The following is a 27,567-nucleotide window of genomic DNA, read 5'->3' on the forward strand; positions in this document are numbered from 1 at the left end:
TTAGAACTGGATAGAAGAGAATAGATCAGAATACACAATATGATTGTTGTTCCACTTTGACTGTTTCTTTAAGACTTTTACACCACAGTTTGATTAGATCCTTGATGATTTATGTTTGGATTTTACCACAGTACTCCCTTAACAGGGCGGAACCAATCTTAAGTATTATAATAACAACACAGTAATCACAATCCAATTGTTACATCTCTCAGCTCTTTCTCTGGCTTCTCTGACTTCATCTTCTCTCACCTTCTTCAATTCTGCCTCATGCTTCCTCTGCATCTCTTCTTTCCCCTCCTCCCTTAGCTCTTCCACATGCTTTCTCTTAATTCTCTCCTCCTCTCTGCGTATCTGCTCCTCCCTCTCGTTCAGAATCCTCTGCTTCTCCTCCTCTATGGCTCTCTCAGCCTCTTGGAACATGTCATTGGTGTGTAGTGGCTTCCTCCATTCTCCGTCACCATCTTCTTGATCTTCTCAAGCAGCTCAGTGACCTGAGAGCGGTCCTCCTCGTCTTTATTGTTGAAGACGTGATACCGGTTGTTACATTTGGAAACTAATCCATGGAGATCTGGACTGCCACGCACAAACTCTTCAATTGACTGATCTTTATCAAGCTGGTCACGGTTAGTGAAGAGAACCATGGTGTACTTGTCTGCCTAATCACCATAGATCTTCTGAATCATCTCCACTGCGTTCTTCTCTTCTTCCGTGTATTTTCCAATCCTGATCACAACCAGGAACACATGAGGACCAGGAGAAGCAAAACGAATGCACTTTCTCAACTCGTTATTGTTTTCCTCCTCTTCAAATCTGTTGTCAAAGATGCCTGGAGTGTCGACCACAGCAAGATGTCATCCATTCACCACTCCTCTCTCCTTATCGCAACTTTCTGTCAAAGACGTAGCTGAACACTTGGATAGGAAAGCTTTTCTTCCCAGGATGGTGTTTCCTGTGGCACTCTTCCCAGCTCCAGTCTTCCCCAATAAAATAATGCAGAGTTCTTCATTGTTTAGAATGGGTCCTGATGGAAGAAAACAATACTGTTATTAGGGGTGGGAGTCGAAAATATAATCAAGATCAAGATTACATTATTCTAATATTATGTAACACTGAGACCATGATTATCATTCACAACTTCCAAAAATCTATTTCTTGAGTTTTCAGTCTTGTGATACGGTTTCAACTTTCTCATTACCTTCTCTACAAATCCAGCAGATTGTCTAGATTAGCAAAGCAGAAAGGCTCACAAGGTTTGTGAAGAGGACAAATATGTATTAATAGTTTTACTCTATAATCATCATTGTATGTAGACTCCATGTTTTTGTACCTCAGCACAGGTGTGAGAGAGAGAGAGAGAGAGAGAGAGAGAGAGAGATAGAGAGAGAGAGAGAGAGGGAGAGAGAGGTTGCCTAGGTGATGAGACGGTTAGATAGCAAATTACAGAAAGACAGTGGTAGATCGCTTATTTATTAGACCAGTTGTGTTTCTGGAGAAGACAGAGAGAGAGAGCCAGCCTCTGAATGGAGGCTGGTGGAGGGGAGACCACAAGGAGAGAGAGAGAGCTAGCGAGCTAGATAGGCCACACAACCAAGGAGAAATAGAATGTACTTAGGTTCTTAACCTTAAATACTTTCAATGTGTTTCATTCTGTACAAGATGCTATCGTATGTTTAAGGAAATAAACACCATGCTGATAGGACGACGACTCCAAGTACATTATTTTCCTGATGCATTAAAGGGGAAAGAGATAGTGTTTTAGCCTGTCGGTGCGTGGGACAGAATTCCACCGAACGGTTGCAGCCATGGACGACAAAACAATACACAATGCAGATGCATCATGGAAGAGGAGATTTGAATTTGATTTGATTTTATTAGGGATCCCCATTAGCTGGTGCGATAGCAACCAGCTAGTCTTCCTGGGGTCCACACACACAAAAAAACATACAAAAACAATCACTATTGCAAAAACTAAATTATTAAAAGTCAGTACACACAATGCATAATGAAACTACTTTAACAATTAAGATAGCTAAAATTACATGAGTGTAAAACAAAAACAAAAAATTACTTTACAGTGTTAAAAACAATTTAAAAACAATTTAAGATTCTTTTTTCAAAGTGAATCTACTGTAAATGCAGCAGAGGTTCCGAGGCAGGCCATTCCAAAGAGTTAATGCTCTAAAAATAAAATATCTCCCCCAAAGCGCTGGTTCTAGGACCTGGCAATTCAAGCTGCAGTGCCCTACTGGAACCTCTAGTGTAATGCTCGTGCACAGTATTACTAAAAACAATCTGATTGGAGGTTGGTAACCATCAACGACAGGCTAATTACCCTGAAATCTAACAGGTGGAAGTCATTACTTTGAAAACTCTTTCTCTGTACCTCTGTGGTTTAAAGGAACATGCCAACATTATGGGAAATGTGCTTACCATCTTCTCCAGAGTCAGACGAAGAAGATTGATATCAATTTCCTCTCTGTGCGTTCAGTAGAAAGCTAGCTGGCTGAAAGCCTAGCTTAGTACAAATGAAGGGAAGAGGATATGGACTAGCTAGCCTATAGCTGTAGACCAACAATACCTCTCTCTTGAGTTCTAAGCTAGCTGTGTAGACCAACAATGCCTCTGAGTTCTAAGCTACACCGTAAGAAAAAAAGCTGCAAGAAAATGGTAAATATCTGGCATCAATGGTTTCCAAATACTTACTGTCAAATGACAGTAATATCAAATACATTTACAGATTACAACCTTTATTTAATGGTTAATATTTTGATAAAAGGTAATTTACTGTATTTTGATGGTATTTACACTTGAAGTAGAAAAACAAAGGTAATCTGTAAAATAATACAATGAATTTCCTGTGATTATTATTTTTTTTTTACAGCCCCGTGTTTCCAGAAATGAAATGATCACAATCATACAGATGGAGAGGATCCGCTATTACAGATCCAAAGAGCCATATGTTTTCGGACATATGGAGCATTCATTGACTATCTGAAGTACAAATAACTGCATTCTGCAGAGACTCACCCGTGTATATCTCATGTTTGACCTGCACCTTGTAACACCTGGCTATACAACACACTGTAATGCTTTGAGTTAAGTCACACTGTTATTTTATTTTCCTGTCTGGCAGTCTTTTTCGTTTTTTCGTTTTGTTATGTCTGTTTATTTTTGTTCTGTCTCCTCCTTTTTGTTTGTCTGTTCTTGTCTATAGTAAACTGAGAAATAAAGTATTAAAAAAAAAAAAAAAAAAAAGGCTCCTCACTTCAATCATGTCTCATGGCATGAGGCTAGGCCTGGTGTGATTTTGTAACCTTGACTTTGACAATATTGCATTTGTTTATTGGCCTTTGTATTTGTGAAACTGCCTTTGTGTGTGGCCACAGAGAGAGCAGTGATAGCTTTAGGTTGTTTTGTTATGTTTTCCATTCTTGTATATTCTAATGTGTGTTATTTTCCTCTTTTTCAGGAAGCACGGATGGGGTGAGCTGCAGTAATTAAAAAGAATATTGCAGACAAAATCAGCACTGCACCTCTATAGAGCACACACACAGCACTTCTAATAAATAGGAAACATCACTGCACTGCTGGATAGAATAAACAATAAAATAAAGCGGTCAGATGGCACAGAGGTAAAAAATGGAAACTAATTAAAACTCTAAAAAGGAAATTACTTGACATACAGAGAAGTTAAAAAGAGGAAAAACACACAAACGCACCACAGGTCACTTTAAACACACAAGAAAAGGACACTTTAAAGGAAGGAAAAGGACAATGGCAATGGTATGACAAGGTTTGGCACATGTTTCCACGAAAGCAGGATTTTTAATTTTTTATAAATCAACTCTGTAGATCATCCTCCATGTGTGTGTGGTTTTACAAAGTAAACAATGGGAAATAGGGGTGTAACGGTACACAAAAACCACGGTTCGGTACGTACCTCGGTTTTGAAGTTCGGTACGGGTTTTCGGTACATGTTCCACTCAGGGGTGATGTAGTGTGCAGTAACTAATTGTACTTGTAGTACAATTGTACAATTGGGCTGTCAACGAATATTCTATATCGAAATGAATAATCGACTTGTAAAAGAGAAAGCATTAAACAGATCATCTGTCTAAACCTCGTCACTCGATTCGCCCTCAAATCTGTGTTCATTTTTTATTTTGCATACTCATGTTCTGTGTCTTGAGTCGTACTGTATTGTATTCTGCATCTGTTAATACAGTTTCAATCTGTAAGAGCCTCAAATGTCCATGTACATTTAATAAGTTGTCAGCCAGTTTCTAACCTGTAACATTCCTAAAGTAAAGGCACAAGGGTAGATCAATGTCGTTGATGTTATGTAGACAATCTTTCCATTCCTGGTAACTGTAATGCATTCTACATTGTTGGCAGTATTTATAGTATGTGGAATCTAGAGATGGAAATATGCAGCATTGCACTTGATATACAGTCATTTCTCACATGGTTGATTATCAAAACAATCGCTTATCAACAGAAGGTAAACATTACTTTGAACTGTACAGTAATCCAGAACTATTTCATTGCACTGTAAATAAACTGATTTTATAGTATGTCACATCATTCATGTCTTTCACATTCTACTAAAACTGAATCAAACCATAAACAAGGTGGCCTGTTGGGATGTTAGATCCTAATGTGAAAAACTGATTTTATATGTCAGGAGAAGACTGGTACTCATCAGCAGGTCCACAGACGGGCCTCGCATCTTCGTCTCCACAAAGTACTGGGGGGGTCTACTGTATGTGAGACATATTTCCTTAGTGAAAGAAAAATGATATATGTGAACAAGTATGTTGTGTGCCAGGTTTATGTGCAGTCATGGTAAAGTGAGAGGTGACGGGTGGACCACCACTTATTCTGATGTAACTCTAACCAGTTAACAGTCTCTCCATCTATGTAACTCTAACCATATTTGCATATCTTGTATGTTTGATTTGATTTGATTTTTATTTGTCTCGAACATAGAAACATAAAACAAGTTTAAAAAACCAAAAGGTAAATAGTCAAAGACTATTTCCATACAATAAGTGTTCGAGAAGGAACAGGGGGAAGTAAAACAACTTATCAAGCCCTGCCCCTTCCTTACAATATTTGACATTATAATTTAATAAAAACAAAAATAATATAACAAATAAAAAATAAAATAAAAGTACAGTTTTTTTATATATCCAAATATCCAAATGAGAAAAAAATAATAGGCAGTCACATTACTGCTCAAGCTCCTCTCTCTTATATGTGTCCATAAGTGGTTGTTTATAGCTACACTGTAAACCCGAATAAGTTTCCAGAACATACATGGCCTCAATTTTTTTAAGTTGATAAACTCAAATGTTTTCAGTTGGCTAAAACTTACAATTCTCAGTTAAGGCAACTCAAATATGGTCTGTTACTGTGACTTAAGGTTCTCAGTTAAGTCAAATCAAATATGGTCAGTTACTCTGACTTACAGTTCTCAAGTGGAGTCAACTCAAATATGTTCAGTTACTGTGACTTACAGTTCTCAGTTAAGGCAATTCAAATATATTCAGTTACTGTGACTTAATGTTCTCAAGTGGTGTCAACTCAAATATGTTCAGTTACTGTGACTTACAGTTCTCAGTTAAGGCAATTCAAATATATTCAGTTACTGTGACTTAAGGTTCTCAAGTGGTGTCAACTCAAATATGTTCAGTTACTGTGACTTACAGTTCTCAGTTAAGGCAGTTCAAATATGTTCAGTTACTGTGACTTAAGGTTCTCAAGTGGTGTCAACTCAAATATGTTCAGTTACTGTGACTTACAGTTCTCAGTTAAGGCAATGCAAATATATTCAGTTACTGTGACTTAAGGTTCTCAAGTGGAGGCAACTCAAATATGTTCAGCTACTGTGACTTAAGGTTCAACCTTAAATCCATGTGATTAAGTTAACAGAACTCAACGACATTGAGGCCATCCCATGCCTCATTTCTTTTAAGTTAATCAACAAAAATTTCTAAGTTAATCAACTCAAATATTTGCAGTTACTATAACTTAATGTTCAGTTTTAAAATCCATGTGAAAAAGTTAACAGAAAAATAACTACACAAGCACATTATATCAACTTCAAACAACTCTTTTATTTTTTTCTATTCAAAGAGTATAAAAGAGTATACATATATAATCTGTATGTTAGCAATGTACAATAACACTGTAAACACCGTACACTGTTTTTGGACTATATATGTTAACAATACCGACCAGGTATTAGTGCCTTGCAAAGTGCAGATATGAAGTTTTCCCCTTTTTTTGTATGTATTTAGGAGGTTTTGTTCTTCATCGAAACTATTTATCTTACAAAAACATTGTGTTACAACTTCAAACTCTTTATATTTATTTCTATTCAAAGAGTATACATCTATTTATCTTACAAAAACATTGTGTTGCCCTCTCCAACATTATGGCAATGTTAAAATTGAAAATATATATATATAGAAAATATATATAGAAAATAAATACATGCATGTTATAACATGTACATACAATGTAATGTATATTACACATTTAATCCCTCTGGTCACAATAGTGTAATAATGTTTGTTATAAGGCTCTGAAAATGTTACTGAATGATGTATCAATGTATTTCCAGCAAATATTGAAATAATAAAGGGTCTCAATATGTGCAGTGCACATGACCAGAGCCGTTTACATCCTGGCTGAATTACTCAAATTTGTATAGTGTGGTCATAGAATGAGCAAACATGTTTTGACGGCAACTATTGTGACCGTTGGGATAACACAGTGTATCTATGTACAGTACAGAATAAAATGTATAGATTATCTGAAAATTGTCAATCCGCTTGGCACATGTAAAATTCACAAACGTTGTGCTGTATATTGGGTCCTGCCAATGTGGAACCAAAATACCAATCCACATTACATGCTATACAGCTGGCAATACTGTTAATAGTGCACATACCTACATATGGAAATGCAGCTGCATGTATTTGCTCCATGATGTATCATGGAACAAGATGGTGTTTTCATTGAAAGAGTTAGTCAGAATGTCAGAGGCACCATCCGTCATTTAGAGCAGGCTATGTTTGCAGAATGATAACTAGAACACTACAGTACTCTGTACTAAGAACACTATACAGTACACTAACTATACTGCCCTGTCAAGGCAGACCGCAGTAACTTCCAAACAGTGAAACTGAGAAAAATGGCTTTAAAGTTTTTTGACTTGCCATCCAAAATGTGTTATAGGTAGATAGATGATAGTACCCAGATTTAACATGTATTAATGAAGTAATCTTTAGGCATACAAAAATATGACGTAGTTATTTTAATTAACCCCAAAAAAGCAGATACTGCACTCTGCTGCACGATTTCCTTAAATAATTATACAGGTAATGTACAGGCAAAGTGCAGTAACTTCAAATGCAATGTTGTTTTCCCTCCAGCTTTCATAACTTCACCTAGCCATTTTATTTGGATCATCATCATTCCAATATATTCAGGTATTAAATTTCATTTTCAAAATGGCTAGGTTAAGTTATGAAAGCTGGAGGGAAAACAACATTGTATTTGAAGTTACTGCACTTTGCCTGTACATTACCTGTATAATTATTTAAGGAAATCGTGCAGCAGAGTGCAATATCTGCTTTTTTGGGGTTAATTAAAATAACTACGTCATATTTTTGTATGCCTAAAGATTACTTCATTAATACATGTTAAATCTGGGTACTATCATCTATTTACCTATAACACATTTTGGATGGCAAGTCAAAACACTTTAAAGCCATTTTTCACTGTTTGGAAGTTACTGCGGTCTGCCTGGGTTTTGAGTGTGATTTTGTAGTTACTGCAGTTTTTAAAACCCCATATCTCCAAAACTGAGCGACATTAACATCTGAAACTTGGTCACAAGATAAAACATTTGTTGACAAGGTCAATTTCACTCATAACTAAATTTTTACTTTTTTCAAGTTACTGCGGTTAGCCCTTGACAGGGCAGTATACTACTGCCTACAAGGTCTCAAGGATACAGTCCCACTCTCAGCATACAAGATCGATGGTCTGCTGCTGCTGACTCCCAAGCGATTCATTCAAGTGAAACGGAACTGAGTCCAGCTAATGGTGAATAGTTATTTTATTAATCAATTATTGTGTCTTTATTCACTCTAGTTGTGTAATTGACCAGTTCATATTCTGTATAAGTTCATATTCTGTATATGTTAATAATAACGCTTCTGTGTTGCGTTTATGGCTCCTGGTATATCGCCTTGTACTCTGTACTGAGAACACTAACTCTACCACTGCCTACAAGCAATGGAAGCAGTCAGAGCAGAGTGGCATTTATGCCCATTGCCTCCTATTGTTCCTTGAGAAACAAACGTTTGGGACTTGGATGTTGCCTTTGAGATTCTGATAAACTCTTTCAACTCTAAAACTTACTTGGATGAAATTACAATAATGCCAGCTATAGACGGTTAAGAAAATTCGAACTGTAAAACTCTCAAATGTAAACATATTACATAAAAAATAAAGAACAAGGTACATTGAGTAGTTTGGACCTATTGGCTGAACATCTGCAAAGTAGTACAGCAACTTTTGAAGGTATTATTTTGACATGACAAGACATTTCAGATGAGTTTCTATAGACACACTTTTGAGGTGTTGGTAAGTGCTTTGGGGTAGTGCATAGATTAGTCCAAACATTACAGGAAGGAATCACCAAATCTGGGGAAGCTGATCATGATATGACTTTCAATGACCATAGAGATTGTCACAGGCTGGTAGTGAACTGGACTTGTGTCATGATCACTGATTACAGTAAGGAATAGAAACTCATCTGAAAGAAGGATGTGGGGTGAGGTATTAATTTCCTTGTCATGTCAAAATAATACCTTCAAAAGTTTAATGCAAGAGCGGTCAGGTGACGTAGCGGAGATTGCGTTCGTCACCAACGCTGGAGACACTGGATTCGCATGTTCGAATCCAACTCCCTGCGTTGTCACCAGCTTGGCTGGCCGTTCACACTAATACAATTCGGCAGTATTAGGGGGTGGGGAAGCTGGCGGGTGGGAATATGGCATTGTGGACAGCGACACCTACAGGTCAGGTCTCGGCGCTTGCTAAGCGGGGCAGGACTTGGTGGAGATAGCGTGCCCTCCCACGCGTTACACTTCACCAATGAGAGCCCTCGCTGCCAAGTGAAAAGACGTCACTGGCTGTCGGCGCACGTCTCGGGGGAAGCGTGCGATCGACTCGGGACGCCCTTATACCGACTCGTAGGAGAACATGCATACAGCACCAGGTAGGGGGGGGGGGGGAATTGGCACAACGACTAATTGGGACGGGGAGAAAATCCATTGAAAAATCAGAAGAAAAAAAATGCTTGCATCATCAAGTCATTCTTGAGAGTCTGCAACCTGGGCAACAGTTTACCAGCTTCTAGACCTAGTAAAATCTTCTGAATGAATTCAAAAGTGTTGGTAAGTCCCTTGGGGTAGCTGAGGTGTAGTGCATAGATTAGTCCAAACATTACCAGGAAGGAATCACCAATCAGAGATTGTCACAGGCTGGTAGTGAACTGGACTTGTGCCATGGTCACTGATGACAGTAAGGAGGGCCACTGCAACACTCTGAAGCTCTGGCTCATCAGGCATGTCCTGAAGGAATGAAAGAGACATAATAATCACAAATAAATCCATGGTTTCTACAAAGTGCAGCACAAAACTAAGTATATGGAGTTGTGTTTGTAAGTTGTTTATATTTTAGTTAGAACTATTTTTTTGGTGAGAAGGTTATTTTTATTTAACCAGGTTAGTCCTGTCGAGATCAAATATCTCTTTCACAAGGGAGACCTGGAAGGAAGGAAGACTGATACTTAGCATTTTGATTAACTGTTCACTTAATATACAGTTGTACTGTAAATTATTTTCACTCGGACTCACTGTGCAGGTTTTGAAAAATCCAGAGACTTCCTCATGCAGATACACAGGCAGGGCATGGAGAACAGTGGTACGCCTGGTGTGAACATCATGGATTTCCTATTAAGATGTAAGATTAAGAAGAAAAAAAAGAATTGTATTATATGGAAATGTTTACTGAACAAAGCGGATTTTAAACAGTCCAATCAGATATGTCCACAAATAACATGTTCACATCTTTAATGCAATCAGAAAAATGGCAAACACAATGGTGGACTAATTGTAAAATTCAAAAGCTCATTTGAATCATTGAACCTGTTCAATGTTACAGAGGTTCGACCTATGACATGTCATGTATAATAATCTATTCACCTGTTCATCGTGGATTTTTTTAAATGTGAGCCAAAGCATCTGCCGTGTTCCCAGTTTTGGACGCCTTCTGTCTGAATAACGTCATCAGTCGAGGAAGATGGCGGTCAAGCTCAGCGTAGAATGTGTTGGGCAGGTTCTGGTTGGCAATCAGCTGGAACTCTGCATACACCTATATTTAAAAACAGCAGGACAATATAGTATATCAACATCAATTAGTCACTTCAACTTGGTGGATCTCTTACTTTGTTTGGTTTGGGCTTCAGAGCATGACGGCGGGATTTCTGGCATTTTGATTAACTGTTCACTTAATATACAGTTGTACTGTAAATTATTTTCACTCGGACTCACTGTGCCGGTTTTGAAAAATCCAGAGACTTCCTCATGCAGATACACAGGCAGGGCATGGAGAACAGTGGTATGCCTGGTGTGAACATCATGGATTTCCTATTAAGATGTAAGATTAAGAAGAAAAAAAGAATTGTATTATATGGAAATGTTTACTGAACAAAGCGGATTTTAAACAGTCCAATCAGATATGTCCACAAATAACATGTTCACATCTTTAATGCAATCAGAAAAATGGCAAACACAATGGTGGACTAATTGTAAAATTCAAAAGCTCATTTGAATCATTGAACCTGTTCAATGTTACAGAGGTTCGACCTATGACATGTCATGTATAATAATCTATTCACCTGTTCATCGTGGATTTTTTTAAATGTGAGCCAAAGCATCTGCCGTGTTCCCAGTTTTGGACGCCTTCTGTCTGAATAACATCATCAGTCGAGGAAGATGGCGGTCAAGCTCAGCGTAGAATGTGTTGGGCAGGTTCTGGTTGGCAATCAGCTGGAACTCTGCATACACCTATATTTAATAACAGCAGGACAATATAGTATATCAACATCAATTAGTCACTTCAACTTGGTGGATCTCTTACTTTGTTTGGTTTGGGCTTCAGAGCATGACGGCGGGATTTCTGGCATTTTGATTAACTGTTCACTTAATATACAGTTGTACTGTAAATTATTTTCACTCGGACTCACTGTGCCGGTTTTGAAAAATCCAGAGACTTCCTCATGCAGATACACAGGCAGGGCATGGAGAACAGTGGTATGCCTGGTGTGAACATCATGGATTTCCTATTAAGATGTAAGATTAAGAAGAAAAAAAGAATTGTATTATATGGAAATGTTTACTGAACAAAGCGGATTTTAAACAGTCCAATCAGATATGTCCACAAATAACATGTTCACATCTTTAATGCAATCAGAAAAATGGCAAACACAATGGTGGACTAATTGTAAAATTCAAAAGCTCATTTGAATCATTGAACCTGTTCAATGTTACAGAGGTTCGACCTATGACATGTCATGTATAATAATCTATTCACCTGTTCATCGTGGATTTTTTTAAATGTGAGCCAAAGCATCTGCCGTGTTCCCAGTTTTGGACGCCTTCTGTCTGAATAACATCATCAGTCGAGGAAGATGGCGGTCAAGCTCAGCGTAGAATGTGTTGGGCAGGTTCTGGTTGGCAATCAGCTGGAACTCTGCATACACCTATATTTAATAACAGCAGGACAATATAGTATATCAACATCAATTAGTCACTTCAACTTGGTGGATCTCTTACTTTGTTTGGTTTGGGCTTCAGAGCATGACGGCGGGATTTCTGGTCAACCATGTCATTACATGCTTTGCGGAATCGGTCGCTGATGACTAGCTGGCGGGGGCGCACAGAACACACACGCAGATGCGCCGCTAGAGTATATAAACCAGGCTTAAGAATCACAAGTTTCACTTTAAAACACACAGAATGTGCCAAATGTTAACACAGGAAAGAGAGCTGATCTATATTACCTCAGACTCCATTTTGAGAGCAGGCCAGAGGTCCATGAGCTCTTTCACTGGTGGGCTGGACTTCACTATGGTCTGTCGGCGCAGGGCAAATGTGGTCTGCATCAGCTTTCTATGTCACAAATACATGTAGAATGTAAAACGTTGGGTTGGCAATAGTTTAGCAATAGGTTAAAAGTGTACTTATATCATTTTAAGTTTTCTATTTGCGATCGTCTATTCTGACCCGGAACCGGAAATGGAAATGTTGAACCATCGGAATTGTAGTTTACTTGCCATTTTGTAGAGGAGATCGCTAGCTATCGGCCTGCGTTGAAATTTCTCCAATCTACACTTCCTGTCACATACTATGGTGGTTCAAAGTTCAGCGTTCTGAATGAATCATATCAATAATTGTTATGATTCGCGATAATAAGCTACAAAAGGTAACGTTTTTGACAAATATTGAAACACAGTCAGTTTCTCCACACTATTGTTACCATGTAGGAAGAATTAGATCTGAAATTAGTTTCAAAATGGTTACACTGTGGGGGAAATAAAATAGTACAGTCGATTACAGTAAATATCAGTATCTGTTATTATGCACGCCTGGTGATACTATATCCAAATTGAACTCGGCCATTTGAAATATACTATATGTATATATATATAAATGTGCTAATTGGCTATAATAAGGTAATGTATAAGCATATATTCTATATTCTATAATAATATTTCAAATTGCATTGGTCCGGATGGGAGAATTCAGTACTGTACATACAGAACCTTCAGTTTGATCATCTTCCCTTTATCAATTTCCTTAGATCTTTTGTACACATGATCTCAAGAGGGTACTGAATGTTTAAGTTTGGTCATTATTATCATGGTTTTATTCACTGTCAAAGATGAAAAGAAAAATCATAATTCATATTTTCCTTTGTTTCATCACAATTTAAGCAAGCCTAGTAATAGACACAATATTTCTGACACTGAGAATACATTCATTGAGGTCCATAGATGTTCCTAGATACCAAGAATATGCAAATAGCCCTTGTAGAAGTGGAGCAATATTCCATTTACCTAGGTATACATTTTATGCAGATTTTCACCTGGGGTGGAACAGGTCACTAGTTACAACAATGCTTATGTAACTATTAAAAACGTACATTTTAATCACGAAACAAAATGGCAGACTAACTTTAGCTAGCATGCTAGCTAGCTAACGCTAGTAGCATGCTAGCTAGCTAACGTTAGTAGCATGCTAGCTACTGTAATAATATGCAATACTATTTGCTAAAACAAGCTCCAAACTATTTGCCACGGCACAGAGATAACATTTAGTCAAACGATAACAGCCCGGTGATGGTATCTGAACGTGATCATACTATTCCCATAAGAACTCACTTACCAGTTAACTAGTATACTATCTAGCATGCTAGCTAATAATGCTAACAATGCTACAAGCTTCTTTCTGCACTGTAGGCTACTAGTTGCTTGCCACCACGGTAATAATTCACAAAGTAGCATGTAGTCAAACGATGACAGCAAGATTATGGTATGTGAATGGCATAATACATTATATTGTCAATGACTTACCAAGGAGTTTGGCTCAGACTATTTGTCAAGCCAGTAGTGAAGACATCATCGCGGCGATCGCGCCAACAAGTTACGTTTGAATACCTCAAGTCCCGTGAGATCTTCTAGGTCTCGCGAGTTGCTTAGGACTACCCTCTCGAAGGGGAGGGGAGGGGGAGGAGGGGAGGAGGGGAGGAGGGGAGGAGGGGAGGGGGGAGGGGGAATCTATTCTCCACTTGCACAATCTGATAGTAGCCACTTCCGGCTGACTTCCGGTTGCCAATGGCACTTCCTGTCCCATCCAAATACATTGGTTTTAGCTACTTTTCTCCCCTTATTTAAACAACTTTGTCGTCACAGAGAGGCAATGAAACGTTTGTATTATTATAGTATAGAATGTATTTAATAAGCAAACGTTTGTCAAAACCACTCAAGGAACACCAGGTGACGGCAATTCGAAACTGGCCCCTGTAAATGTCCTAACCCAACCCCCTCCAATGTACAGTAATTTACCTAGTATGGTTTTGTCAATATTCCAATGTACAGTTTTGCTTGTTCGTACAGAGTCCCAACCCCCTCCAATGTAAATGACCTAGTATGGTTGTCAATATCCCAATGTACAGTTTTGCTTGTACAGTTGTACAGTGTTCCCGGCCCTACCCAACCCGCCCCTCCCCCCACACAACCCCACCCAACCTCCTCCAATGTACAGTTTCTACATCAAATGTATATACTCCCTTTTCTGGACTCTTTTTGTATCACAAACGGTACTGTATTTGCAAATCTGGTATGTCATAGATGTAGCAGTACTGTATTCATTCCATTCTAAACATAACGTTAGTTTACAAAACATGACCTGTCTATATAACGTTGAGGAACAAATTATAAGTGTGTGGGTGTGTGTTTTTGTGAACATTGGACTGCAAACAGAAAATGCATCACAGTTACAGACAGTAGCTACTGTTAGCTGCACTCAGGCTGGCTGCACTCAGGCGGCGCGATCAGCCTGTTGGACAGGGAATGAAGATCTCCAGCGAACACTTCATTGCCTCGGATTATGTTGTTGGGGGTGGAAGGTTTGTCCAGAAGACCACTAATCAGCTGAAGCCTGATGCGGTTCCCTCGGTCTTCGACAGACAGACCGGCGCAGGCTCCCGGGAGCGATGGCTAGCTAGTTAGCACCAGCCGAGGACCGGCGTTAGCTGCCGGGAGCGATGGCTAGCTAGTTAGCACCAGCCGGGGACCTGGAGCGATGGCTAGCTAGTTAGCACCAGTCGGGGACCGGCGTTAGCTGCCGGGAGCGTTGGCTAGCTAGTTAGCACCAGCCGGGGACCGGCGGCAGCTCCCGGGAGCGATGGCTAGCTAGTTAGCACCAGCCGAGGACCGGCGTTAGCTGCCGGGAGCGATGGCTAGCTAGTTAGCACCAGCCGGGGACCTGGAGCGATGGCTAGCTAGTTAGCACCAGTCGGGGACCGGCGTCAGCTGCCGGGAGCGATGGCTAGCTAGTTAGCACCAGTCGGGGACCGGCGTCAGCTGCCGGGAGCGATGGCTAGCTAGTTAGCACCAGTCGGGGACCGGCGTTAGCTGCCGGGAGCGATGGTTAGCTAGTTAGCACCAGCTACCTCTCACACCTCTCACACCTATCACATCTCTCACACCTCTCACACCTATCACACCTCTCACACCTATCACACCTCTCACACCTATCACACCTCTCACACCTATCACACCTATCACACCTATCACACCTCTCACACATATCACACCTATGACACCTCTCACACCTATCACACCTCTCACACCTATCACACCTCTCACACCTCTCACACCTATCACACCTCTCACACCTATCACACCTCTCACACCTCTCACACCTATCACACCTATCACACCTCTCACACCTATCACACCTCTCACACCTCTCACACCTATCACACCTCTCACACCTATCACACCTCTCACACCTCTCACACCTTTCACACCTCTCACACCTATCACACCTCTCACACCTATCACACCTCTCACACCTATCACACCTATGACACCTCTCACACCTATCACACCTATCACACCTCTCACACCTATCACACCTATCACACCTCTCACACCTATCACACCTATCACACCTCTCACACCTCTCACACCTATCACACCTCTCACACCTATCACACCTCTCACACATATCACACCTCTCACACCTATCACACCTCTCACACCTATCACACCTCTCACACCTATCACACCTCTCACACCTATCACACCTCTCACACCTCTCACACCTATCACACCTCTCACACCTATCACACCTATCACACCTATCACACCTCTCACACCTCTCACACCTATCACATCTCTCACATCTCTCACACCTCTCACACCTCTCACACCGATCCCACCTATCACACATATCACACCTCTCACACCTATCACACCTATCACACCTATCACACCTCTCACACCTCTCACACCTATCACACCTATCACACCTCTCACACCTATCACACCTCTCACACCTCTCACACCTATCACACCTCTCACACCTATCACACCTCTCACACCTCTCACACCTATCACACCTCTCACACCTATCACACCTCTCACACCTATCACACCTCTCACACCTCTCACACCTATCACACCTATCACACCTCTCACACCTATCACACCTCTCACACCTCTCACACCTATCACACCTCTCACACCTCTCACACCTCTCACACCTTTCACACCTCTCACACCTATCACACCTATCACACCTCTCACACCTATCACACCTCTCACACCTATCACACCTCTCACACCTATCACACCTCTCACACCTATCACACCTCTCACACCTCTCACACCTTTCACACCTCTCACACATATCACACCTATCACACCTCTCACACCTATCACACCTCTCACACCTATCACACCTCTCACACCTCTCACACCGATCCCACCTATCACACCTATCACACCTCTCACACCTATCACACCTCTCACACCTCTCACACCTATCACACCTCTCACACCTATCACACCTCTCACACCGATCCCACCTATCACACATATCACACCTCTCACACCTATCACACCTCTCACACCTATCACACCTCTCACACCTCTCACACCTATCACACCTATCACACCTCTCACACCTATCACACCTCTCACTCCTCTCACACCTATCACACCTCTCACACCTATCACACCTATCACACCTCTCACACCTATCACACCTATCACACCTCTCACACCTATCACACCTATCACACCTATCACACCTCTATACCCATTCTGCAATCTGTTAATAAAGTTGTACTTAAGTTATGCTTTTACATTATACTTACTTAATAAGTGAATAGTTCCAAGTCAATCAAAAACGATGAGTTTTATTTACTCAAAACATAATGCGGTTTACAGTCTGTATCTACTTAATTATCTTAAGTTGTACTTAATTTATGCTTTTACATTATACTTACTTAATAAGTGAATAGTTCCAAGTCAATCAAAAACTATGAGTTTTATTTACTCAAAACATAATGCGGTTTACAGTCTGTATCTACTTAATTATCTTAAGTTGTACTTAAGTTATGCTTTTACATTATACTTACTTAATAAGTGAATAGTTCCAAGTCAATCAAAAACTATGAGTTTTATTTACTCAAAACATAATGCGGTTTTCAGTCTGTATCTACTTAATTATCTTAAGTTGTACTTAAGTTATGCTTTTACATTATACTTACTTAATAAGTGAATAGTTCCAAGTCAATCAAAAAAGATGAGTTTTATTTACTCAAAACATAATGCGGTTTACACTCTGTATCTACTTAATTATCTTAAGTTGTACTTAAGTTATGCTTTTACATTATACTTACTTAATAAGTGAATAGTTCCAAGTCAATCAAAAACTATGAGTTTTATTTACTCAAAACATAATGCGGTTTACAGTCTGTATCTACTTAATTATCTTAAGTTGTACTTAAGTTATGCTTTTACATTATACTTACTTAATAAGTGAATAATTCCAAGTCAATCAAAAACTATGAGTTTTATTTACTCAAAACATAATGCGGTTTTCAGTCTGTATCTACTTAATTATCTTAAGTTGTACTTAAGTTATGCTTTTACATTATACTTACTTAATAAGTGAATAGTTCCAAGTCAATCAAAAACTATGAGTTTTATTTACTCAAAACATAATGCGGTTTACAGTCTGTATCTACTTAATTATCTTAAGTTGTACTTAAGTTATGCTTTTACATTATACTTACTTAATAAGTGAATAATTCCAAGTCAATCAAAAACTATGAGTTTTATTTACTCAAAACATAATGCGGTTTAGAGTCTGTATCTACTTAATTATCTTAAGTTGTACTTAAGTTATGCTTTTACACTATACTTACTTAATAAGTGAATAGTTCCAAGTCAATCAAAAACGATGAGTTTTATTTACTCAAAACATAAGAACACGTCACACGAACTCAAGACATTCAAGTTAGTAGAACTTTCATAGAATATTGAGTATACCCTACTCAAACTAATTGATTATTTTGAACGTGCGGGTTTACAGTGTACCTTTAAATGTATTGATATTTTTGCTTAATTTTATATTCGTATCCCGACCATTCCAGAGTGATACCCCACAAACTGCAATGCACATACTTTTAAGAGTTGTACGTACCGTAGGTTGCTTTAAAGCTAATGTCCCTCTAAAATTATAAACACTCTCTCTAGCCGTGAAATTCTTTTTAATGTTGCTTGGTAATTTGTTTTTTATTGCCAGAAACATAATTTGTGCAGATTTGAATTTGATTAATTCCATGAATTTTAATGTTTGACTCCTTACAAACAGACTATTTGTGTGATCTAAATATCTACCATGATGTACTATCCGTATGGCTCTTTTTTGCAGTGTGCATATCTTTTGTAAGTTGCTTTTATAAGTATTTCCCCAGATTTCAACACAATATGATAGATATGGTACAATGAGTGTGCAATATAATGTATATAGAGTTTTATGATTCAGGATATATCTAGTCTTGCCCAGTATACCAATACTTCTCGCTAACTTTGAACACAAATATTTTATATGGGGTTTCCAGCAGAGTTTGTGGTCTATTAAGACCCCTAGAAACTTGTTTGTATATACTCTCTCAATTTTTACATTATCAATTTTCAGTTGAGGATCAGTGATTATTTTACAATTTCCAAATATCATGAAATTGTTTTTTTCAAATTGAGTGATAACTTATTTGTGTTGAACCAACCTTTTAATTTGTCCATTTCTATGTTTGCCACTTCTAAAAGCTGCTGAAGGTCATCCCCCGAACATAAAATGTTTGTCATCCACAAAGACAACACGTTTCAGTATGTCAGATACTTTACATAATAATTTATGTATAAAATGAACAATTTGGGTCCCAATACTGACCCCTGTGGAACACCACAGGTAATGTTTAAGCATTGTGACTTGTGCTGACCCATCAGAACAAATTGCTGCCTGTTACTAATATAGCTTTTCAGCCAGTCTAGAGCAACCCCTCTGACACCAAACCTGTCCATCTTTTTCAGTAAAATCTCATGATCTATTGTATCAAAAGCTTTTTTTAGGTCAATGAATATTCCTAATACATATTTCTTTCTCTCTATACCATCCGTTATTTCCTCTACAAGCTCCATTAATGCCATGGAGGTAGATCTAGCTGTTCTAAAACCATGTCTGGCTGTCCATTAGGAGATTATATTTTTCAATGAAAGTGTCTAATCTTGCAACATATAGTTTTTCGAGTATCTTTGAGAACTGTGATAGCAGGGATACCGGTCTATAATTGGTAAACAAATGCTTGTCTCCAGCTTTAAATAATGGTATAACCTTTGCAATTTTCATTTTTTGAGGGAATGCTCCCATTTTCAATGACAAATTGAATATATGAGATAGTGGCTCCACAACTCCTTGAATAATATATTTTTTTTTTTTACCATTTTATGTCACAAACTTAAATGTCCAAACCCAACCCCCTCCAATGCACAGTCCCCCCCACCCAGGTAGGAGGGGTGGGTGGGGGACATTGTACAAGCAAAATTGTACACTGGGATATTGACAAGACCATACTTGGTAATTTACTGTACATTGGAGGTGGTTGTGTTAGGACATTTACAGGGGCCAGTTTCGAATTGCAGTCTCCCGTAGGTGTTTTTTGAGTGTTTTTGAAAGTGGGTAGTGATTCACATTCCTTTACAGCTTTGGGTAGGGCGTTCCACATTGATGTGGCATAATTGCGAAACGTGTTTAGTCCCTTGTTTGAGCCGAATCTGGGTTTAACATGATTTGTGGAGCTCCCTCTGGTGTTGTGATCGTGGTATTCACTGACCTTTGGGAAGTATTTTGGTCTGCATCCCCTTAACAATTGTGTGTATTTAAGCATTACATCACGCGCAGGAGTGGTTTGTGAACAATAAACCATGCCTAGGGGTGGTCGTTAGACCCCCCCTAGGCATGGTTTATTGTTCACAAATCACGACTGCAAGTGGTGTAAAGCTTTTATACAACTGTCATATTCATCCAACCTTATTGCTATACAATAAACACACATTAATCGAAGATTTATTGAAAAAACCATCCGCCAGAAAAAGTAGTTCCCACAACTACAAAAAAGACAATTTGCCTCCATGTGGAAGCAGCTCGGAAGTGCATCCAACCAACTAACACATCCAACTGTGTATTATTGGAATGATTGAGAGAAGTTGCCTCATGTGGAAGCAGCTCGGAAGTGCATCCAACCAACTAACACATCCAACTGTGTATTATTGGAATGATTGATTGAACATTTTATTACCAGATGCAGAATGGGTACAATACAGTACGGCTCAATACACACAATTGTTAAGGGGATGCAGACCTACTTTCTATAGAACTTCATTCTTAGATGCTTCTATAGAAAGTAGGTAAAACAAATTAAAAAGTTTTCTTTGCCCTATAGGAAAAAAAAGTTTTCTTCGCCCTATTTTTTTATTTATTCTTTTAGCCTAAACTTAACCAGTTGGAAACCAGGCGTACAGTAATAAAATTAGCAATCAACCAATCAATCAATTCAATAGACCATGCTCACTTAAAACAGTGCAGCACTCAGCTGCTCCTCTCTCAGTCTGACTTTCCCCCGCTGTTGCAGACAGGAGTGTGTGTGTGTGTGTGTGTGTGTGTGTCATAGCTGTCAACATTGGGATTTCAAAATCCGTACAGGTTTTAGCCACGCCCCTTATCCTGGCCCCGCCCCCTCAGCCCGCCCCATCCCACCCGGCCCCGCCCCCTCCCAATGGAGCTGCCTCGTCGCTGCCATCTGCTGGTCAAAACCGGTATTATTTTGTTTTCCTACTGTGTAGAGTGTAAATGCTATAAAAATACAGTAAATTACCTTTTATCAAAATAACCATTAAATAAAGGTTGTAATCTGTAAATGCATTTGATTTTACTGTAATTTGACAGTATTTGGAAACCATAGATGCCAGACATTTAGTTTTCTTGCAGCTTTTTTTCTTACAGTCTCCAGTCAGTGAATCCTAAATCTCCACTAGGCAACCACTTATCACTCAGTCCAACAAGGACTGGGTGAACTAGTTGCTACATTAAATTAATCAGATACCTGGTTGAAAGTGAAATGCTGTGAACATCCCTGCATTAAGTGTAAGACAAATTCAGTATAAATTCAGTTTTAGTAGTAGCATTAACATGTTCATATTTATTGAAATCTTACAATTCATACATAAATGTTATGAATTGAAAATGGGGGAAGAAGTCCTCTGGTCTGCATCCCCTTAACAATTGTGTATTGCACATATTAATATTAATACGACAACTCAAGAAGAATCAAGAGGTTTATTTGTCACATAGTGAAATGCAGGTGGTCACGCCCGCATTGATTGTGCAAAATGCAAAAAATATAGCTAACAGGATATGCATGATAAAAAAAAGACATGCCATGTTCATGAAAAACTGGATCCCATGTACACTACAATATACAATTGTAACTCTGTATCGAAACTATACAATACCTTCTTCCTTTTAAAGTGACATTTTGTGCACATTACAATAAAAATAGGTAACAAAAGATATGCATGATAAAAAAAGACATGCCATGTTCATGAAAAACTGGATCCTATGTACACTACAATATACAATTGTAACTGTATCTAAACTATACAATACCTCCTTCCTTTAAAGTGATCTGTACTGTACATACATCTGATGTATTGTATATTACTATTGCACTTTACTGTTACATTTGCACTCTGGTTGGATGCCAAATGTCTTCGTTGTACTGTATAATGACAATACATTTTAATCGAATCTAATTAGACTGATACTTCATGCGCGGGGGGCTCTTGCTTCGGCCAGGGACCTGTTGTAGATATACGTTGCAGACTTCGCATTTTTCAACACCTTCTGAGAAAGAGTGTATTTTTCAGCTGGACCAGGGTGATTGATCTTGCATGACAGTAGAGCACAAACAGTACTGTTGTCCAATGCCAGTCTGTTTTCTGTGACAATCTTCTTCACCATACTGAATACCCTTTCAGAGCTGGCATTGCTGTGTGGAATGCATAACAGAGCCTTCATAAGTCTCGCCAGCTCACTGAACTTCAAGTCCTTGCCTAGAAGGCCCCAAAATCTGTCGATTCTGTCTTCTTGGGGGATTGATTGATTGATTGATTGAAAACTTTATTAACAGATTGCAGAATGGGTACAATACAGTACAGCTCAATACACACAATTGTTAAGGGGATGCAGACCAGAGAAAGACTTTCGTCTTGTTTCCACCAGGGTCCCCCATTTTCAATTCATCAGGACATATATGACATACATGACATACAGATAGTCAGTACTGCTACATCTATACATTTATGACATACCAGATTTGCAAATACAGTACTGTTTGTGATACAGAAGGAGTCAAGAAAAGGGAGTATATACATTTGACGTAGAAACTGTACATTGGAGGAGGTTGGGTGGGGGGGGTTGGGTACACTGGGATATTGACAACCATACTGGGTAATTTACATTGGAGGTGGTTGGGGGGGGGGGGGCACACTGTATAAGCAAGCAAAACTGTACATTGAGGGGGGGGAGACTCTGTACAAACAAACAAAATTGTACATTGGACTATTGACAAAACCATACTAGGTAAATGACTGTACATTGGAGGGGGTTGGGTTAGGATATTTACAGGGGCCAGTGTTGAATTGCAGTCTCCCGTAGGTGTCTCTTGAGAGAGGTTTTGAAAGTGGGTAGTGATCCACATTCCTTTACAGCTTTGGGTAGGGCGTTCCACATTGATGTGGCATAATTGCGAAACGTGTTTAGTCCCTTATTTGAGCCGAATCTGGGTTTAACATGATTTGTGGAGCTCCCTCTGGTGTTGTGATCGTGGTATTCACTGACCTTTGGGAAGTATTTTGCCATGTACATGGGTACCTTGGTCGTGTAGTGTATCTTGTAGACCAGGCCCATTGCAAGTTGCTGTACTCTGTCATCTACTCTAAGCCATCCTAGGTTGTCAAAGTGGGCAGGGGTGAGGTGGGTTCTAGGAGTAAGGTCAAGCAGTAGTCTGACCAGTTTGTTTTGAGATGTTTGTAATTTTGTTTTTAGCGCCTTTGAGGTGCTTTGGTACCATGAGGTGCAAGCATAGTCGTAGTACCCCTGAATGAGTGCTCCTGCCAGAGTCTTCAGGGTATTCTTGTTTACCAGAGAGGAGATCCGGTACAAGAATCGAGTTCGTTGGTTGACTTTTTTTATTACATTGGATGCCATTTTGTCACAGGAGAGATTAGCCTCTAGGATGGAACCCAGGTAGGTAATTTCATCTTTCCTTGTGACAATATTGTCACCCACTGTAACTGAGAAGCCGTCGGTCTTGCTGAGTTTGTTATTTGAACCGAAGAGAATGGACTCTGTTTTGCCCATGTGTAATGATAGTTTGTTATCAGCGAGCCATATGCAGATTCTGCCTAGTTCCGAGCTGAGGGTTTTTTCAACCTGTAACTTGTTCTTGTCAGAGACCAGCAGGGCTGAGTCGTCCGCAAACAGGAACAAGTTGCAGTCACAAGCTGACGACATGTCATTTGCATAAATTAGGAACAGTAGCGGTCCTAGTATGCTTCCTTGTGGAACACCACAGCTCACTGTGAGGGGGGGGGATAGGGTACCGTTTACCTCCACCATCTGTTCCCTCCCCTCAAGGTAGGATTGCATCCAGCTCACTGATAGGCTATCAAAACCAATTGCTTTTAGCTTGTCAATCAGAATGGAGTGATTGACCGTGTCAAAGGCCTTTTGTAGGTCCAGCATGACCATGCCGCAGTATTTGCCTGCGTCCACCTCTTGTTTGATGTGGTCATTCAAATAGAGAAGGCATGTGTCAGTGGAGTGGGATGTTCTGAAGCCAGATTGGAATTCGTAGATTAGATTTTTTTCCGCTAGGTACTTTTCGACCTGTTCGTAGACTATTTTTTCCATGACTTTCGAGATGGAGGTGAGAATAGAAACAGGGCGGTAGTTGCCTGGGTCTAATATGCTGCCCTTTTTGTGCAGAGGGGTCACCCTCGTAATTTTGAAGTCCTTGGGGACGTGTCCCTGTTTTATGGAGAGGTTTATTATGTGTGTGATGATTGGGGTGATGGCGGCTGCTGAGTCTCTGAGGAATTTGGAGGGGATGTTGTCATGGCCAGTGGAGCTGCTCGACCGTCCGGTATAGGGCGAGTTCCTGTGACAGCAGATTCAGATCGAAACTCAACTGAGGGAACAGGGCTCCTAGCCTTCTCACTGTAAAACAAAACCATACAATACATTATACAATACAGTCAAAGTATCTTGCTGTCTTCAACTGGAAATTATAATTCTATTCTAACTGGAAACTGTTGCTAATATCTACCCGTCTTTAAAAAAGGGTTATTACATGGCGTTTTCACATTCGCCAAAATGCTTGATTGTGATTGGTCAATAGCGCTCGGTTGCCCATAGCAGCGGCCAATTATTTCTCGATAACTGACCGCTGGCATGGGCAACGCGCAATAATGACAGCTGATACGGGTAACAGAGCGCTATTGACCAATCACAATCAAGCATTTTGATCGCCACTAGATGGCACCATCTACCAGGCTATGCACAGCTCAATGCATGTTGTGAGGAGCCACAGAAGTTATCTTAAACTATTTCTATACCTGTCATTTGAGTTATGTCAAGCCGCAATGCAGGGTCTAGCACTGCCAGGTCCTTCAGGAGTTGAGAGTCGATTGGAAAGCAGGCGATCATCTTTCGTATAGTTGCTTCATAGAAGGCTCTTACAGTTCTAAAACAAATCATATTCATTAGTGTCATTTCAGGGCACACAACAGACTTCTCAAGTTGAGATCATAACTACAATAATAATATACTCACTGAAAGATTTTCTTCCTGGCTGAGACAGGGATGTCTGCCTGTTCGATGAATGCACGTGTCTCTTCTCCAATGCAGAGCTCTTCATCTGCCAGCTGATGTCCCTCTCCATATTGCACCTCCTTGAGAGGCACACCCACGATGGACCTGGGTGGTATGAGGAAGCCCAAGAACCGCCCGATCAGCTGACACATATCACGTTCGAGTCTGTGAATCTGGACTCCCTCCGACTGTAGACAGACAACAGTGAAATGATAAGCATTATCATCATAATGATATTTATATGGTAATCCTTACATTATCACAAGTCATGACACCCACCTGAAAGGCTGCGTTGAAATCAGCCAAAGGCTTAAGAGCATAACTTAAGAACATAAAGTATGTTCTCGTAACCGGATCTCCAAAATGGTTTGCCAGGAAACGAACTTTGGGGTTACTTTCCACGTCCTCATTGCTGTTGAAGTATGCCTATATGGGGAATATATGGAGAAAATAATCAATGGAAACATACCATAATACATAGAGATATCGGCGGAGTGGAGTTTAGTATAATCCGCTTCAAGGCCCTCGACCTAGCATACCGTGCGGCAAAGGGAACCGCTCCCGCCTACCTCCGGTCAATGGTCTCTAACTACACACCCTCAAGACCCCTACGCTCTGCATCTTCTGGCCGCCTCAGACCTACTCCTATCCAAGCTCCGGGAGGGTCATCAAAGAGAAGTCGCCTATTCTCAGTCCTTGCCCCACAATGGTGGAATGAACTACCCACCCCAGTTAGGACAGCCGAATCACGTCCAATCTTTCGCCGTCGACTAAAGACGCACTTCTTCAACCATTATCTGAATTTAAAAAAAACTATAAAAAAAAAAAAAAAAAAAATCTAACCCTAACTAACCGTACTGTCATGCACTTGTCCTAATAAACTAACCTACACTGTAGCACTCAACACTTTGATGAACATTGTTACTCAGCTGATAGAGTTGTGCCCTTCCTGATGGCTTGTCGTACAGAACTTGTAAGTCGCTTTGGATAAAAGCGTCAGCTAAATGACTAAATGTAAATGTAAATGTAAATGTAGTATTACAATCTTACCTTCAAAGCCTCCCACTGGTTGAGTACTCTCAGTATGCATGTGTGCAGACTGAGCCATCTGATAACGCAGTACTTTAGCAGCTTCAGGTTATCGGACTCTGTAAACTCCTGAAACTCCTTGAAGAGCTCACCCCTCTTTGCACTGAAAACAAGAACATATTTTGTAGGTAAAAACAAAGAAGTTCCAGGCACTCTTCATATATATACACTCTTCATCTAAACACTGGATTCACACTACAAGAACGCTGCAGCCCTCCTTGTTCTAGTTTATTTTTGTAGGACTGCTCATGGTGTAGGCTACTAATATGAGATTAGTTATGAGTGTGTGTGTGGGGGGGGGGGGGCATAAGGGAGAGATGGGGGTACAGGCAAGAGGAGAGAAATTGTAGTTTTTACCTTGCGTCAAAGTGGTTGTGCATGCCGGCCAAAATGCTTGCCACTGGAACTTTAGCTGCTGTGATTCCACAACCAGTGGCAAGCTGGGCAAGGTGGCAAATGCAGCCCAGGTCCTGGACATTAGGCTGGCTTCCCCTTACTCTGCTAATAACAGAATTGTACCGGCCTTTCATGACACTGGCGTTGTCGGAGTTGAAGGCAACAAGGTTCTCCCATGGAATTCCTCTTTTGCTATTGGAAAAAAATAAAGATATGCCCATAAAACAACCTGACAAAAGCTGCTATGCTCTAATATTAGCTGTTACAATTAAATGCAAACTAGGTAGACAGTGAAATTATCTTACCTCAATACTTGGGATATCTTCTGATACAAGTTCTCAGCATTACCCACATTGCATATGGGCATGTCTAGGAACTTCGGCATCACCTCCAGATTGGACTCATCGTAGATTCTTGCAAGAATAACAAATTCTTTGTCGTTTTTTCTGTTGTTCGATTCGTCGCACAACAATGAAAAAGGCTGAGCTTTACATATGGTTGTAAGTTACCACACAAATTCAGTAGAATGAAAATAAGTTCTAACCAGAGTGCATAACAGATAAAGTATATATATACAGTGTGTACAGTGTACAGAATTGTATACAGGTATATATGCAGATATATCCATACTGATATAGATAAATGTATACGGTATACAGTGTTGCAGTCTGTTGAATCTTTAGGAGAATGTGTTGAGCAGAACGAGTGTTGTAAGTGGCAGATGTAATTTGCAACAGGTGACATAGATAAGGGGGGGGGGGGGGGACAACCCAAGGAGGGTTTTGTAAATGAGCATGAACCAGTGCATATTGCGACGAGTGTGCAGGGATGGCCAGTTGACGGAGGAGTAAAGGGAGCAGTGGTGAGTGTTGAAAGGGGCACTGGTGGCAAACCGGATAGCAGAGTGGTAGAGGACATCAAGTTTGTG

At 39.9% G+C, this 27,567-nt stretch overlaps 1 pseudogene across 1 annotated transcript; it reads right to left on the reverse strand.

Moving 5' to 3' along the window:
* On the reverse strand, positions 1–26,623 carry LOC311237253 (annotated as a pseudogene). The gene is made up of 6 exons: positions 26,601–26,623; positions 26,205–26,346; positions 25,116–25,342; positions 24,899–25,026; positions 250–1,021; positions 1–6 (listed from the first exon to the last, which is right to left on the reverse strand). The product of its transcript is annotated as an uncharacterized misc_RNA (transcript).
* Positions 26,624–27,567: the final 944 nt, after the last annotated feature.

The sequence above is a fragment of the Notolepis coatsorum genome (genome assembly GCF_963971535.1).
Source record: "Notolepis coatsorum genome assembly, chromosome: 11".
In the NCBI taxonomy this organism is placed as follows: Eukaryota; Metazoa; Chordata; class Actinopteri; order Aulopiformes; family Paralepididae; genus Notolepis; species Notolepis coatsorum.